The sequence below is a fragment of the Gorilla gorilla genome, chromosome 22, assembly GCF_029281585.2.
Source record: "Gorilla gorilla gorilla isolate KB3781 chromosome 22, NHGRI_mGorGor1-v2.1_pri, whole genome shotgun sequence".
In the NCBI taxonomy this organism is placed as follows: domain Eukaryota; kingdom Metazoa; phylum Chordata; class Mammalia; order Primates; family Hominidae; genus Gorilla; species Gorilla gorilla.
The window spans coordinates 56,202,037-56,218,327 of NC_073246.2; positions in this window are offsets into that span (position 1 = coordinate 56,202,037).

Genomic DNA, 16,291 nt, shown 5'->3' on the forward strand with positions numbered 1-16,291 from the left:
TATTTCCATGTATATGCAGATAGCTGTGTAGATATTTCCATTTTCATGCAGATAGCGGTGAAGATATTTCCATGTTCATACAGATAGCGGTGTAGATATTTCCATGTTCATCCAGATGGCTGTGTAGATTTATCCATGTTCATACAGATGGCGGTGAAGATATTTCCATGTTCATACACATAGCGGTGCAGATATTTCCATGGTCATACAGATAGCGGTGTAGATATTTCCATGTTCATACAGATGGCTGTGTATATATATCCAAGTTCATACAGATAGCGGTGAAGATATTTCCATGTTCATAAAGATGGCGGTGTAGATATTTCCATGTTCATACCGATAGCGGTGCTGATATTTCCATGTTTATACAGGTAGCGGTGTAGATATTTCCATGTTTATACAGATAGCGGTGTGGATATTTCCATGTTTATACACATAGCGGTGTAGATATTTCCATGTTTATACAGATAGCGGTGTAGGTATTTCCGTGTTTATACAGATAGCGGTGTAGATATTTCCATGTTCATACAGATAGCGGTGTATGTATTTCCATGTTCACACAGATAGCGGTGTAGATATTTCCATTTTCATGCAGATAGCGGTGTATATATTTCCATGTTCAAACAGTTAGCGGTTTAGATATTTCAATGTTCATAAAGATAGCGGTGTAGATATTTCCATGTTTATACAGATAGCGGTGAAGTTGTATGCATGTTTACACAGATAGCGGTGTAGATATTTCCATGTTCATCCAGATGGGTGTGTAGATATATTCATGTTCATACAGATGGCGGTGAAGATATTTCCATGTTCATACAGATAGTGGTGTAGATATTTCCATGTTCATACAGATAGCGGTGTAGCTATTTCCATGTTCATACAGATAGCGGTGTAGATATTTCCATGTTCATAGAGATAGCGGTGTATATATTTACATGTACATACAGATAGCGGTGCTGATATTTCCATGTTTATACACGTATCGGTGTAGATATTTCCATGTTTATACAGATAGTGGTGTAGATATTTCCATGTTTATACAGATTGCGGTGTAGATATTCCCAAGTTCATACAGATAGCGGTGTGGATATTTCCATGTTCATAGAGATAGCGGTGTAGATATTTCCATGTTTATACAGGTAGTGGTGTAGATATTTCCATGTTTATACAGATAGCGGTGAAGATGTATGCATGTTTACACATATAGCAGTGTAGATATTTTCATGTTCATCCAGATGGCTGTGTAGATATTTCCATGTTCATACAGATAGCGGTGTAGATATTTCCATGTTCTTCCAGATGGCTGTGTAGATATATCCATGTTCATACAGATGGCAGTGAAGATATTTCCATGTTCATACAGATAGCCGTGTAGATATTTCCATGTTCATACAGATAGCGGTGTAGATATTTCCGTGTTCATACCGATAGCGGTGCTGATATTTCCATGTTTATACAGATAGCGGTGTAGATATTTCCATGTTTATACAGATAGCGGTGTAGATATCTCCTTCTTAATACAGATGGCAGTGTAGATATATATATGTTCATAGAGATGGCGGTGCAGATATTTCCATGTTCATACAGATGGCGGTGTAGATATTTCCATGTTCATACAGATAGCGGTGTAGTTATTTCCATTTTCAAACAGATAGCTGTATAGATATTTCCATGTATATGCAGATAGCAGTGTAGATATTTCCATTTTCATGCAGATAGCGGTGTATATATTTCCCTGTTCACACAGATAGCGGTGTAGATATTTCCATGTTCATACAGATAGTGGTGTAGATATTTCCATGTTCATACAGATAGCGGTGTAGATATTTCCATTTTCATGCAGATAGCGGTGTATATATTTCCCTGTTCACACAGATAGCGGTGTAGATATTTCCATGTTCATACAGATAGCGGTGTACCTATTTCCATGTTCATACAGATAGCGGTGTGGATATTTCCATGTTCATATAGATAGCGGTGTAGATATTTCCATGTTTATACAGGTAGCGGTGTAGATATTTCCATGTTTATACAGATAGCGGTGAAGATGTATGTATGTTTACACAGATAGCGGTGTAGATATTTTCATGTTCATCCAGATGGCTGTGTAGATATTTCCATGTTCATACAGATGGCGGTGAAGATATTTCCATGTTCATACAGATAGCGGTGTAGATATTTCCATGTTTATACAGATAGCGGTGTAGATATTTCCATGTTCATACGGATAGCAGTGTAGCTATTTCCATGTTCATACAGATAGCGGTGTAGATATTTCCATGTACATCCAGATGGCTGTGTCGATATATCCATGTTCATACAGATGGCGGTGAAGATATTTCCATGTTCATACAGATAGCGGTGTAGATATTTCCATGTTCATACAGATAGTGGTGTAGATATTTCCATGTTCATACAGATAGCGGTGTAGCTATTTCCATGTTCATACAGATAGCGGTGTAGATATTTCCTTGTTCATCCAGATGGCTGTGTAGCTATTTTCATGTTCATACAGATAGCGGTGCTGATATTTCCATGTTTATACAGGTAGCAGTGTAGATATTTCCTTGTTTATACAGAAAGCGGCATAGATATTTCCATGTTTAAACAGAAAGCGGTGTAGATATTTCCAAGTTTATACAGATAGCGGTGTAGATATCTCCATCTTAATACAGATGGCGGTGTAGATATTTATATGTTCATACAGATGTCGGTGCAGATATTTCCATGTTCATACAGATGGCGGTGTAGATATTTCCATGTTTACAGAGATAGCAGTGTAGTTATTTCCATGTGTAAAGAGATAGCTTTGTAGATATTTCCATGTATATGCAGATAGCTGTGTAGATATTTCCATTTTCATGCAGATAGCGGTGAAGATGTATACATGTTTACACAGATAGCGGTGTAGATATTTCCAAGTTTATACAGATAGCGGTGTAGATATCTCCATCTTAATACAGATGGCGGTGTAGATATTTACATGTTCATACAGATGGCGGTGCAGATATTTCCATGTTCATACAGATGGCGGTATAGATATTTCCATGTTTATAGAGATAGCGGTGTAGTTATTTCCATGTGTAAAGAGATAGCTGTGTAGATTTTCCCATGTATATGCAGATAGCTGTGTAGATATTTCCATTTTAAAGCAGATAGCGGTGTATATACTTCCCTGTTCAAACAGATACCGGTGTAGATATTTCCATGTTCATACAGATAGTGGTGTAGATATTTCCATGTTCATACAGATAGCCGTGTAGTTATTTCCATGTTCATACAGATAGCGGTGTGGATATTTCCATGTTCATAGAGAGAGCGGTGTAGATATTTCCATGTTTATACAGGTAGCGGTGTAGATATTTCCATGTTTATACAGATAGCGGTGAAGATGTATGCATGTTTACACAGATAGCGGTGTAGATGTTTCCATGTTCATACTGATAGCAGTGTAGATATTTCCATGTTTATCCAGATGGCAGTGTAGATATATCCATGTTCATACAGATGGCGGTGAAGATATTTCCATGTTCATACAGATAGCGGTGTAGATATTTCCATGTTTATCCAGATGGCTGTGTAGATATATCCATGTTCATACAGATAGCGGTGAAGATATTTCCATGTTCATACAGATAGCGGTGTAGATATTTCCATGTTCATCCAGATGGCTGTGTAGATATATCCATGTTCCTACAGATGGCGGTGAAGATATTTCCATGTTCATACAGATGGCGGTGTAGATATTTCCATGTTCATACAGATAGCGGTGCTGATATTTCCATGTTTATACATGTAGCGGTGTAGATATTTCCATGTTTTTACAGATAGCGGTGTAGATGTTTCCATGTTTATACACGTTGCGGTGTAGATATTTCCATGTTTATACAGATACCGGTGTAGATATTTCCATGTTTATGCAGATAGTGGTGTAGATATCTCCAACTTAATACAGATGGCAGTGTAGATATTTATATGTTCATACAGATGGCGGTGCAGGTATTTCCATGTTCATACAGATGGCGGTGTAGATATTTCCATGTTCATACAGATAGCGGTGTATTTTTCTCCATGTGTAAAGAGATAGCTGTGTATATATTTCCATGTATAAGCAGATAGCTGTGTAGATATTTCCATTTTCATGCAGATAGCGATGTATATATTTCCCTGCTCAAACAGTTAGCGGTGTAGATATTTCTATGCTCATAAAGGTAAAGGTGTAGATATTTCCATGTTTATACAGATAGCGGTGAAGATGTATGCATGTTTACACAGATAGCGGTGTAGATATTTCTATGTTCATCCAGATTGCTGTTTAGATATATCCATGATCATGCAGATAGCGGTGTAGATATTTCCATGTTCATACAGATAGCGGTGCAGATATTTCCATGTTCATCGAGATGGCTTTGTAGATATATCCATGTTCATACAGATGGCGGTGAAGGTATTTCCATGTTCGTACAGATAGCGGTGTAGATATTTCCATGTTCATACAGATAGCGGTGTAGATATTTCCATGTTCATACAGATAGCGGTGTAAGTATTTCCATGTTCATACAGATAGCGGTGTAGATATTTCCATTTTTAAGCAGATAGCGGTGTATATATTTCCCTGTTCAAACAGTTAGCGGTGTAGATATTTCCATGTTCATAAAGATAGCGGTGTAGATATTTCCATGTTTATACAGATAGCGGTGAAGTTGTATGCATGTTTACACAGATAGCAGAGTAGGTATTTCCACGTTCATCCAGATGGCTGTGTAGATATATCCATGTTCATACAGATGGCGGTGAAGTTATTTCCATGTTTATACAGATAGCGGTGTAGATATTTCCATGTTCATACAGATAGTGGTGTAGATATTTCCATGTTCATACAGATAGCGGTGTAGATATTTCCATGTTCATACAGATAGCGGTGTATGTATTTCCATGTTCATACAGATAGCGGTGTAGATATTTCCATGTTCATCCAGATGGCTGTGTAGATATTCCCATGTTCATACAGATAGCGGTGTAGATATTTCCATGTTCATACAGATAGCGGTGTAGATATTTCCATATTCATCCCGATGGCTGTGTAGATATATCCATGTTCATACTGATGGCGGTGAAGACATTTCCATGTTCATACAGATAGCAGTGTAGATATTTCCATGTTCATACAGATAGCCGTGTAGATATTGCCAAGTTCATACCGATAGCGGTGCTGATACTTCCATGTTTATACAGGTAGCGGTGAACATATTTCCGTGTTTATACAGATAACGGTGTAGATATTTCCATGTTAATACAGATAGCGGTGTAGACATTTCCATGTTTATAGAGATAGCGGTGTTGTTATTTCCATGTGCAAAGAGATATCTGTGTAGATATTTCCATGTATATGCAGATAGCTGTGTAGATATTTCCATTTTCATGCAGATAGCGGTGTAGATATTTCCATGTTCAAACAGATAGCGGTGTAGATATTTCCATCTTCATACAGATAGCGGTGTGGATATTTCCATGTTTATACAGATAGCGGTGAAGATGTATGCATGTTTACACAGATAGAGGTGTAGATATTTCCATGTTCATACAGATAGCAGTGTAGATATTTCCATGTTCATCCAGACGGCTGTGTAGACATATCCATGATCATACAGATGGCGGTGAAGATATTTCCATGTTCATACAGATGGCTGTGTAGATATATACATGTTCATGCAGATGGCAGTGAAGATATTTCCATGTTCATACAGATAGCGGTGCAGATATTTCCATGTTCATACAGATAGCGGTGTAGATATTTCCATGTTCATACAGATGGCTGTGTAGATATATCCAAGTTCATACAGATAGCGGTGAAGATATTTCCATGTTCATAAAGATGGCGGTGTAGATATTTCCATGTTCATACCGATAGCGGGGCTGATATTTCCATGTTTATACAGGTAGCGGTGTAGATATTTCCATGTTTATACAGATAGCGGTGTGGATATTTCCATGTTTATACACATAGCGGTGTACATATTTCCATGTTTATACAGATAGCGGTGTAGATATTTCCGTGTTTATACAGATAGCGGTGTAGATATTTCCATGTTCATACAGATAGCGGTGTATGTATTTCCATGTTCATACAGATAGCGGTGTAGATATTTCCATTTTCATGCAGATAGCGGTGTATATATTTCCGTGTTCAAACAGTTAGCGGTTTAGATATTTCCATGTTCATAAAGATAGCGGTGTAGATATTTCCATGTTTATACAGATAGCGGTGAAGATGTATGCATGTTTACACAGATAGCGGTGTAGATATTTCCATGTTCATCCAGATGGCTGTGTAGATATATTCATGTTCATACAGATGGCGGTGAAGATATTTCCATGTTCATACAGATAGTGGTGTAGATATTTCCATGTTCATACAGATAGCGGTGTAGCTATTTCCATGTTCATACAGATAGCGGTGTAGATATTTCCATGTTCATAGAGATAGCGGTGTAGATATTTACATGTTCATACAGATAGCGGTGCTGATATTTCCTTGTTTATACAGGTAGCGTTGTAGATATTTCCATGTTTATACAGATAGTGGTGTAGATATTTCCATGTTTATACAGATTGCGGTGTAGATATTTCCAAGTTCATACAGATAGCGGTGTGGATATTTCCATGTTCATAGAGATAGCGGTGTAGATATTTCCATGTTCATACAAATAGCGGTGCTGATATTTCCATGTTTATACAGGTAGCGGTGTAGATATTTCCATGTTTATACAGATAGCGGTGAAGATGTATGCATGTTTACACATATAGCAGTGTAGATATTTTCATGTTCATCCAGATGGCTGTGTAGATATTTCCATGTTCATACAGATAGCGGTGTAGATATTTCCATGTTCTTCCAGATGGCTGTGTAGATATATCCATGTTCATACAGATGGCAGTGAAGATATTTCCATGTTCATACAGATAGCCGTGTAGATATTTCCATGTTCATACAGATAGCGGTGTAGATATTTCCGTGTTCATACCGATAGCGGTGCTGATATTTCCATGTTTATACAGATAGCGGTGTAGATATTTCCATGTTTATACAGATAGCGATGTAGATATCTCCTTCTTAATACAGATGGCAGTGTAGATATTTATATGTTCATAGAGATGGTGGTGCAGATATTTCCATGTTCATACAGATGGCGGTGTAGATATTTCCATGTTCATACAGATAGCGGTGTAGTTATTTCCATGTTCAAACAGATAGCTGTATAGATATTTCCATGTATATGCAGATAGCTGTGTAGATATTTCAATTTTCAAGCAGATAGCGGTGTATATACTTCCCTGTTCAAACAGATAGCGGTGTAGATATTTCCATGTTCATACAGATAGTGGTGTAGATATTTCCATGTTCATACAGATAGCGTTGTACCTATTTCCATGTTCATACAGATAGCGGTGTGGATATTTCCATGTTCATATAGATAGCGGTGTAGATATTTCCATGTTTATACAGGTAGCGGTGTAGATATTTCCATGTTTATACAGATAGCGGTGAAGATGTATGTATGTTTACACAGATAGCGGTGTAGATATTTTCATGTTCATCCAGATGGCTGTGTAGATATTTCCATGTTCATACAGATGGCGGAGAAGATATTTCCATGTTCATAAAGATAGCGGTGTAGATATTTCCATGTTCATACAGATAGCGGTGTAGATATTTCCATGTTCATACAGATAGCGGTGTAGATATTTCCATGTTCATCCAGATGGCTGTGTAGATATATCCATGTTCATACAGATGGCGGTGAAGATATTTCCATGTTCATACAGATAGCGGTGTAGATATTTCCATGTTTATACAGATAGCGGTGTAGATATTTCCATGTTCATACAGATAGCAGTGTAGCTATTTCCATGTTCATACAGTTAGCGGTGTAGATATTTCCATGTTCATCCAGATGGCTGTGTAGATATATCCATGTTCATACAGATGGCGGTGAAGATATTTCCATGTTCATACAGATAGCGGTGTAGATATTTCCATGTTCATACAGATAGTGGTGTAGATATTTCCATGTTCATAAAGATAGCGGTGTAGCTATTTCCATATTCATACAGATAGAGGTGTAGATATTTCCATGTTCATCCAGATGGCTGTGCAGCTATTTACATGATCATACAGATAGCGGTGATGATATTTTCATGTTTATGCAGGTAGCAGTGTAGATATTTCCTTGTTTATACAGAAAGTGGCGTAGATATTTCCATGTATTTACATATAGCGGTGTAGATATTTCCAAGTTTATACAGATAGCGGTGTAGATATCTCCATCTTCATACAGATGGCGGTGTAGATATTTATATGTTCATACAGATGTCGGTGCAGATATTTCCATGTTCATACAGATGGCGGTGTAGATATGTCCATGTTTATAGAGATAGCAGTGTAGTTATTCCCATGTGTAAAGAGATAGCTTTGTAGATATTTCCATGTATATGCAGATAGCTGTGTAGATATTGCCATGTTTATACCGATAGCGGTGCTGATACTTCCATGTTTATACAGGTAGCGGTGTATATATTTCCATGTTTATACAGATAGCGGTGAAGATGTATGCATGTTTACACAGATATCGGTGTAGATATTTCCATGTTCATCCAGATGGCTGTGTAGATATATTCATGTTCATACAGATGGCGGTGAAGATATTTCCATGTTCATACAGATATTGGTGTAGATATTTCCATGTTCATACAGATAGCGGTGTAGCTATTTCCATGTTCATACAGATAGCGGTGTAGATATTTCCATGTTCATAGAGATAGCGGTGTAGATATTTACATGTTCATACAGATAGCAGTGCTGATATTTCCTTGTTTATACAGGTAGCGGTGTAGATATTTCCATGTTTATACAGATAGTGGTGTAGATATTTCCATGTTTATACAGATTGCGGTGTAGATATTTCCAAGTTCATACAGATAGCGGTGTGGATATTTCCATGTTCATAGAGATAGCGGTGTAGATATTTCCATGTTCATACAAATAGCGGTGCTGATATTTCCATGTTTATACAGGTAGCGGTGTAGATATTTCCATGTTTATACAGATAGCGGTGAAGATGTATGCATGTTTACACATATAGCAGTGTAGATATTTTCATGTTCATCCAGATGGCTGTGTAGATATTTCCATGTTCATACAGATAGCGGTGTAGATATTTCCATGTTCTTCCAGATGGCTGTGTAGATATATCCATGTTCATACAGATGGCAGTGAAGATATTTCCATGTTCATACAGATAGCCGTGTAGATATTTCCATGTTCATACAGATAGCGGTGTAGATATTTCCGTGTTCATACCGATAGCGGTGCTGATATTTCCATGTTTATACAGATAGCGGTGTAGATATTTCCATGTTTATACAGATAGCGGTGTAGATATCTCCTTCTTAATACAGATGGCAGTGTAGATATTTATATGTTCATAGAGATGGCGGTGCAGATATTTCCCTGTTCACACAGATAGCGGTGTAGATATTTCCATGTTCATACAGATAGTGGTGTAGATGTTTCCATGTTCATACAGATAGCGGTGTAGATATTTCCATGTGCATCCAGATGGCTGTGTAGATTTATCCATGTTCATACAGATAGCGGTGTAGATATTTCCATGTTCATACAGATAGTGGTGTAGATATTTCCATGTTCATACAGATAGCGGTGTAGCTATTTCCATGTTCATACAGATAGCGGTGTAGATTTTTCCATGTTCATAGAGATAGCGGTGTAGATATTTACATGTTCATATAGATAGCGGTGCTGATATTTCCATGTTTATACAGGTAGCGGTGTAGATATTTCCAAGTTTATACAGATAGTGGTGTAGATATTTCCATGTTTATACAGACTGCGGTGTAGATATTTCCAAGTTTATACAGATAGCGGTGTAGATATCTCCATCTTAATACAGATGGCGGTGTGGATATTTATATGTTCATACAGATGGCGGTGCAGATATTTCCATGTTCATACAGATGGCGGTGTAGATATTTCCATGTTCATACAGATAGCGGTGTAGTTATTTCCATGTGTAAAGAGATGGCTGTGTAGATATTCCCATGTATATGCAGATAGCTGTGTAGATATTTCCATTTTCAAGCAGATAGCGGTGTATATACTTCCCTGTTCAAACAGATAGCGGTGTAGATATTTCCATGTTCATACAGATAGTGGTGTAGATATTTCCATGTTCATACAGATAGCGGTGTACCTATTTCCATGTTCATACAGATAGCGGTGTGGATATTTCCATGTTCATATAGATAGCGGTGTAGATATTTCCATGTTTATACAGGTAGCGGTGAAGATGTATGTATGTTTACACAGATATAGGTGTAGATATTTTCATGTTCATCCAGAAGGCTGTGTAGATATTTCCATGTTCATACAGATGGCGGTGAAGATATTTCCATGTTCATACAGATAGCGGTGTAGATATTTCCATGTTTATACAGATAGCGGTGTAGATATTTCCATGTTCATACGGATAGCAGTGTAGCTATTTCCATGTTCATACAGATAGCGGTGTAGATATTTCCATGTTCATCCAGATGGCTGTGTCGATATATCCATGTTCATACAGATGGCGGTGAAGATATTTCCATGTTCATACAGATAGCGGTGTAGATATTTCCATGTTCATACAGATAGTGGTGTAGATATTTCCATGTTCATACAGATAGCGGTGTAGCTATTTCCATGTTCATACAGATAGCGGTGTAGATATTTCCTTGTTCATCCAGATGGCTGTGTAGCTATTTACATGTTCATACAGATAGCGGTGCTGATATTTCCATGTTTATACAGGTAGCAATGTAGATATTTCCTTGTTTATACAGAAAGCGGCATAGATATTTCCATGTTTATACAGATAGCGGTGTAGATATTTCCAAGTTTATACAGGTAGCGGTGTAGATATCTCCATCTTAATACAGATGGCGGTGTAGATATTTATATGTTCATACAGATGTCGGTGCAGATATTTCCATGTTCATACAGATGGCGGTGTAGATATTTCCATGTTTATAGAGATAGCAGTGTAGTTATTTCCATGTGTAAAGAGATAGCTTTGTAGATATTTCCATGTATATGCAGATAGCTGTGTAGATATTTCCATTTTCATGCAGATAGCGGTGAAGATGTATACATGTTTACACAGATAGCGGTGTAGATATTTCCATGTTCATACTGATAGCGGTGTAGATATTTCCATGTTCATACAGAAGGCTGTGTAGATATATCTATGTTCTTACAGATGGCGGAGAAGATATTTCCATGTTAATACAGATAGCGGTGTAGATATTTCCATGTTCATACAGATAGCGGTGTAGATATTTCCATGTTCATACAGATAGCGGTGTAGATATTTCCATGTTCATACAGATAGCGGTGTAGATATTTCCATGTTCATCCAGATGGCTGTGTAGATGTATCCATGTTCATACAGATGGCGGTGAAGATATTTCCATGTTCATACAGATAGCGGTGCAGATATTTCCATGTTCATTCAGATAGCCGTGTAGATATTGCCATGTTTATACCGATAGCGGTGCTGATACTTCCATGTTTATACAGGTAGCGGTGTACATATTTCCATGTTCATACAGATAGCGGTGTAGATAATTCCATGTTCATAAAGATAGCGGTGTAGATATTTACATGTTCATACAGATAGCGGTGCTGATATTTCCATGCTTATACAGGTAGCGGTGTAGACATTTCCATGTTTATACAGATAGCGGTGTAGATATTTCCATGTTCATACAGGTAGCGGTATAGATATTTCCATGTTTATACAGATAGCGGTGTAGATATATCCTTCTTCATACAGTTGGCGGTGTAGATATTTATATGTTCATTCAGATGGCGGTGCGGATATTTCCATGTTCATACAGATGGCGGTGTAGATATTTCCATGTTTATAGAGATACCGGTGTAGTTATTTCCATGTGTAAAGAGATAGCTGTGTAGATATTTCCATGTATATGCAGATAGCTGGGTAGATATTTCCATTTTCATGCAGATAGCGGTGTAGATATTTCCATGTTTATACAGATAGTGGTGTAGATATTTCTATGTTTATACAGATTGCGGTGTAGATATTTCCAAGTTCATACAGATAGCGGTGTGGATATTTCCATGTTCATAGAGATAGCGGTGTAGATATTTCCATGTTCATACAAATAGCGGTGCTGATATTTCCATGTTTATACAGGTATCGGTGTAGATATTTCCATGTTTATACAGATAGCGGTGAAGATGTATGCATGTTTACACATATAGCGGTGTAGATATTTTCATGTTCATCCAGATGGCTGTGTAGATATTTCCATGTTCATACAGATAGCGGTGTAGATATTTCCATGTTCATCCAGATGGCTGTGTAGATATATCCATGTTCATACAGATGGCAGTGAAGATATTTCCATGTTCATACAGATAGCGGTGTAGATATTTCCATGTTCATACAGATAGCGGTGTAGATATTTCCGTGTTCATACCGATAGCGGTGCTGATATTTCCATGTTTATACAGGTAGCGGTGTAGATATTTCCATGTTTATACAGATAGCGGTGTAGATATTTCCATGTTTATACAGATAGCGATGTAGATATCTCCTTCTTAATACAGATGGCAGTGTAGATATTTATATGTTCATAGAGATGGCGGTGCAGATATTTCCATGTTCATACAGATGGCGGTGTAGATATTTCCACGTTCATACAGATAGCGGTGTAGATATTTCCATGTGTAAAGAGATAGCTGTATAGATATTTCCATGTATATGCAGATAGCTGTGTAGATATTTCCATTTTCATGCAGATAGCGGTGTATATATTTCCCTGTTCAAACAGATAGCGGTGTAGATATTTCCATGTTCATACACATAGTGGTGTAGATATTTCCATGTTCATACAGATAGCGGTGTAGATATTTCCATGTTCATCCAGATGGCTGTGTAGATATATCCATGTTCATACAGATAGCGGTGTAGATATTTCCATGTTCATACAGATAGTGGTGTAGATATTTCCATGTTCATACAGATAGCGGTGTAGCTATTTCCATGTTCATACAGATAGCGGTGTAGATTTTTCCATGTTCATAGAGATAGCGGTGTAGATATTTACATGTTCATATAGATAGCGGTGCTGATATTTCCATGTTTATACAGGTAGCGGTGTAGATATTTCCATGTTTATACAGATAGTGGTGTAGATATTTCCATGTTTATACAGATTGCGGTGTAGATATTTCCATGTTTATACAGATAGCGGTGTAGATATCTCCATCTTAATACAGATGGCGGTGTAGATATTTATATGTTCATACAGATGTCGGTGCAGATATTTCCATGTTCATACAGATGGCGGTGTAGATATTTCCATGTTCATACAGATAGTGGTGTAGTTATTTCCATGTGTAAAGAGATGGCTGTGTAGATATTCCCATGTATATGCAGATAGCTGTGTAGATATTTCCATTTTCAAGCAGATAGCGGTGTATATACTTCCCTGTTCAAACAGATATCGGTGTAGATATTTCCATGTTCATACAGATAGTGGTGTAGATATTTCCATGTTCATACAGATAGCGGTGTACCTATTTCCATGTTCATACAGATAGCGGTGTGGATATTTCCATGTTCATATAGATAGCGGTGTAGGTATTTCCATGTTTATACAGGTAGCGGTGTAGATATTTCCATGTTTATACAGATAGCGGTGAAGATGTATTCATGTTTACAGAGATAGCGGTGTAGATATTTTCATGTTCATCCAGATGGCTGTGTAGATATTTCCATGTTCATACAGATGGCGGTGAAGTTATTTCCATGTTCATACAGATAGCGGTGTAGATATCTCCTTCTTAATACAGATGGCAGTGTAGATATTTATATGTTCATAGAGATGGCGGTGCAGATATTTCCATGTTCATACAGATGGCGGTGTAGATATTTCCATGTTCATACAGATAGCGGTGTAGTTATTTCCATGTGTAAAGAGATAGCTGTATAGATATTTCCATGTATATGCAGATAGCTGTGTAGATATTTCCATTTTCATGCAGATAGCGGTGTATATATTTCCCTGTTCAAACAGATAGCGGTGTAGATATTTCCATGTTCATACAGATAGTGGTGTTGATATTTCCATGTTCATACAGATAGCGGTGTAGATATTTCCATGTTCATCCAGATGGCTGTGTAGATATATCCATGTTCATACAGATAGCGGTGTAGATATTTCCATGTTCATACAGATAGTGGTGTAGATATTTCCATGTTCATACAGATAGCGGTGTAGCTATTTCCATGTTCATACAGATAGCGGTGTAGATTTTTCCATGTTCATAGAGATAGCGGTGTAGATATTTACATGTTCATATAGATAGCGGTGCTGATATTTCCATGTTTATACAGGTAGCGGTGTAGATATTTCCATGTTTATACAGATAGTGGTGTAGATATTTCCATGTTTATACAGATAGCGGTGTAGATATCTCCATCTTAATACAGATGGCGGTGTAGATATTTATATGTTCATACAGATGTCGGTGCAGATATTTCCATGTTCATACAGATGGCGGTGTAGATATTTCCATGTTCATACAGATAGTGGTGTAGTTATTTCCATGTGTAAAGAGATGGCTGTGTTCATACTCCCATGTATATGCAGATAGCTGTGTAGATATTTCCATTTTCAAGCAGATAGCGGTGTATATACTTCCCTGTTCAAACAGATAGCGGTGTAGATATTTCCATGTTCATACAGATAGTGGTGTAGATATTTCCATGTTCATACACATAGCGGTGTACCTATTTCCATGTTCATACAGATAGCGGTGTGGATATTTCCATGTTCATATAGATAGCGGTGTAGGTATTTCCATGTTTATACAGGTAGCGGTGTAGATATTTCCATGTTTATACAGATAGCGGTGAAGATGTATGCATGTTTACACAGATAGCGGTGTAGATATTTTCATGTTCATCCAGATGGCTGTGTAGATATTTCCATGTTCATACAGATGGCGGTGAAGATATTTCCATGTTCATACAGATAGCGGTGTAGATATTTCCATGTTTATACACATAGCGGTGTACCTATTTCCCTGTTCATACAGATAGCGGTGTGGATATTTCCATGTTCATATAGATAGCGGTGTAGGTATTTCCATGTTTATACAAGTAGCGGTGTAGATATTTCCATGTTTATACAGATAGCGGTGAAGATATATGCATGTTTACACAGATAGCGGTGTAGATATTTCCATGTTCATCCAGATGGCTGTGTAGATATATCCATGTTCATACAGATGGCGGTGAAGATATTTCCGTGTTCATACAGATAGCGGTGTAGATATTTCCATGTTCATACAGATAGTGGTGTAGATATTTCCATGTTCATACAGATAGCGGTGTAGCTATTTCCATGTTCATACAGATAGCGGTGTAGATATTTCCTTGTTCATCCAGATGGCTGTGTAGCTATTTACATGTTCATACAGATAGCAGTGCTGATATTTCCATGTTTATACAGGTAGCAGTGTAGATATTTCCTTGTTTATACAGAAAGCGGCATATATATTTCCTTGTTTATACAGATAGCGGTGTAGATATTTCCAAGTTTATACGGATAGCGGTGTAGATATCTCCATCTTAATACAGATGGCGGTGTAGATATTTATATGTTCATACAGATGTCGGTGCAGATATTTCCATGTTCATACAGATGGCGGTGTAGATATTTCCATGTTTATAGAGATAGCAGTGTAGTTATTTCCATGTGTAAAGAGATAGCTTTGTAGATATTTCCATGTATATGCAGATAGCTGTGTAGATATTTCCATTTTCATGCAGATAGCGGTGAAGATATTTCCATGTTCATACAGATAGCGGTGTAGATATTTCCATGTTCATCCAGATGGCTGTGTAGATTTATCCATGTTCATACAGATGGCGGTGAAGATATTTCCATGTTCATACACATAGCGGTGCAGATATTTCCATGGTCATACAGATAGCGGTGTAGATATTTCCATGTTCATACAGATGGCTGTGTATATATATCCAAGTTCATACAGATAGCGGTGAAGATATTTCCATGTTCATAAAGATGGCGGTGTAGATATTTCCATGTTCATACCGATAGCGGTGCTGATATTTCCATGTTTATACAGGTAGCGGTGTAGATATTTCCATGTTTATACAGATAGCGGTGTGGATAT